The sequence below is a fragment of the Myotis davidii genome, unplaced genomic scaffold (genome assembly GCF_000327345.1).
Source record: "Myotis davidii unplaced genomic scaffold, ASM32734v1 scaffold1075, whole genome shotgun sequence".
In the NCBI taxonomy this organism is placed as follows: Eukaryota; Metazoa; Chordata; class Mammalia; order Chiroptera; family Vespertilionidae; genus Myotis; species Myotis davidii.
Window position 1 is genome coordinate 453,157 of NW_006286224.1, and position 3,026 is coordinate 456,182.

A 3,026-nucleotide genomic window follows, 5' to 3' on the forward strand; every position below is an offset into this window, starting at 1 on the left:
TCCCTAGCTCTTTAGGCATCATTTTCTTCTGCCAACAACAAACAGAAAATGCACTTGTATGTCCAGAGTTCTGTAAGATTGGTAACAGGTTGCCATGAGAAATAGTGAACTCACCATTGCTGGGAGTGCTAAAGCAGAGGAAAGATGACCATTTGAAAAAGATACTGTAGACAGGATTTATTCTAGAACCCTGTTGAAAGAAAATATTTTTGTGATCACTTACCACTCTGAATCTCTGTTTCTTCTGTAAATTTCTAGCTCAATATGAAGAATCAGTTTGAAAAGACTATCAAAATGTTAGGGGAAATATAGACTCTATTAGTAGAGATGAGTACATAAAGAAGGGTGAGAAAGGCAGTGTGGTATCTTGGGGAACATAGCCCTAAGTATATAGGGATTAGGAGTGCTGAGTGGGAGTCTGCTACTTTAACTTGGTTGTGTGACCTTGGGAAGGTCACTAAGAATTTTCTGGGTCTCAAGTTCCTTATTAGTAAGATGGGCCAAGGGAAAATGATAACTTCTTATTGGCTGTGGCTATATTACGGATCCCCCGTTCGTGAAGCAGAGAATGTTAGAAAATTAAACTAAACAGTAGGGAGAATTCCTTTATGTGAGTTATGTAACTAGCTTGATCTACTCTCCTTATGCCCAATTGTAGACATAGATTTTTAGTACTCAAATGGAAAGAAGGGCAGTCTTCAGCTCACTCACCCATACCAAAAGTAAAGAAATGACAGTCAGAGCTACAGAGAATATTAGGTTCCTCCCAGAAACTGCCTTCAGACCTCTCTTAGTGGAAACTGTTTATTTGTGTGTTCAAATATAGTCAGTGAGAATCCAATTCAAGTTAAAGGATTAAACTGTTTTGGTGTAGTTAAATATGTCAATTTTGTCACAATTGTATTAAGACTAGTATTAGCACTTTCATTTCTATTCACGTTTGTGATGTAATAAAGGCACATGAAAGCAACATATTTAGGTAATTGCATCAAGAGTTATTAGGTGTGCAGATGTACCAGAGTGTACTGTCCAAGAAAAGAGTTATTGCTATGTAATATATAAAATATCCCCAGCTCCTTAGGCTTCATTTTCTTCTGCCAAAGAATTCTGTTTCTTCCTCTTATCAGGCACTGTTCAATTAAAAAAAAAGAAACTAGACTACTGCTTACACCATACATAAGAATAAACTCAAAATGGATAAAAGACTTAAATTTAAATCATGGAACCATAAAAATCCTAGAAGAAAACATAGGTAGTAAAATCTCAGACATATCTTCTAGCAGTAGTTTTGCCAATATAGCTCATAAGGAAAGGGAAACAAAGGAAAAAAAATGAACAAATGGGACTATATAAAACTAAAAATATTCTGCATAGCAAAGGAAAAATTGAAAAGGAAACCCACTGTTTGGGAGAACATCTTTGTCAATGATAAATCTTAAAGGGGTTAATTTCCAAAACATAGGGTGTCCCAAAACTGTATATACACACTTTGAATAATTATAAAGGCCATGCTTATTAAAATACATTTCATTTTCAAAATTGAGCTGCCAGCTGTTAAAGTTATACATTTTTGGGACACAAACTTATAAAACTCAACACCAGGAAGATAAGCCATCCAATTGAAGAAATGGGCAAATAGATACTTCTATTTAGGGGTATGTGGGTATGCTCTTAAATTTGTTTGCAAATTTAAGTATCTAATAGATACTTCACTAAATAGATACTTCTCCAAAGAGGACATACAACTGACCAATAGACATATGAAAAAAATGCTTAATGTCACTAAGCATCAGAGAGATACAAATTAAAATGACAATGAGGTACCACCCCATACCTGACAGAATTGCTACCATCAATTAAATCTTCCAATAACAAATGATGGTGAGGATGTGGAGAAAAGGGAACCCTAGTGCACTGTTGGTGGAAATGCAGACTAGTACAGCCACTGTGGAAAACATTATAGTGCTTCCTCAAAAAATTAAAAAGGGAAATGCCTTTTGACTTAGTCATCCCACTTCTGGTAATATATCCTAAGAATCCTGAAACACCAATCAGAAACAATATAGGCACCCCTCTGTTCAAAGCAGTGTTATTTATAATAGCCAAGACCTGAAAACAGCCTAAGTGTCCATAAGTAGATGAGTGGATCAAAAAGCTGTGGTACATTTACACAATGAAGGAAATCTTGCCTTTTTGTGGCAGCATGGATGGACCTAAAGAGTATTCTGCTAAGCAAAATAAGCTAGACACTGAAAGACGATACCATATCATACCACTTACCTGTGGAATATGATGAACAAAATAAAATGATGAACAAAATAGAAACAGAGTCATGGATATATGGGGCAGACTGACAGGTCTCAGAGGTGTGGGGGGTATGGTGGACTGGATGGAAGAAGGTGAAGAGATTAGCCAAAGGACATATATGTATAGCCCATGGACACAGACAACAGTGTAGTGATGGCCAGAGCAGAGGGAGGGATATGGCTCCTGGGTGGAGGTCGGTATGGGGTGGGGGTGGGGTGTGTGGGAACCATGCCAGGTCCCCAGATAGTCAAGGTCAGTGGGAGCACAGAGGCCTTATTATCAATAAACCAGAATGGCCAAAGGCCTCTCTGGGCTTGTGCCTAAATGGGAGGTTCAAGGACTTTGAGCCTGGGAATCCTAATCAGGCCAAGATACCATGAGCGGGTGCAAGGACACAAGGTACACTGTGCCCTTCTGTAGCAAATATGATTGATGTCACTGTTGGCATGAAGCCTTCTTTGTCTGAATAATGTAAAAATAGGTTACTGACCAACTAGTTAGCTGGAATAGTCTGAGGCAGGAGTGAGAAGTCTGCTGGAGTATGGTGAGAGAGCAGCTAGGAAGGAGTGTGTGAAGAAATCTTCTAGGGAGAGAAGCTGGGCAGGAGAAACAGGAGAAGCTGCTGGGCCAGAGAGCCAGGTACCACTACGATGAGAGGAGGTGAGTCTAGGAGGCAGTGTGTGGCTGCTCATATAATAGCTGTGGGTACAGGGACTGAT

General features: G+C 39.0%; 1 pseudogene; it reads right to left on the reverse strand.

Moving 5' to 3' along the window:
- Positions 1-1,077: 1,077 nt before the first annotated feature.
- Positions 1,078-3,026, reverse strand: part of LOC102756091 — a 2,842-nt pseudogene continuing 893 nt past the window's right edge.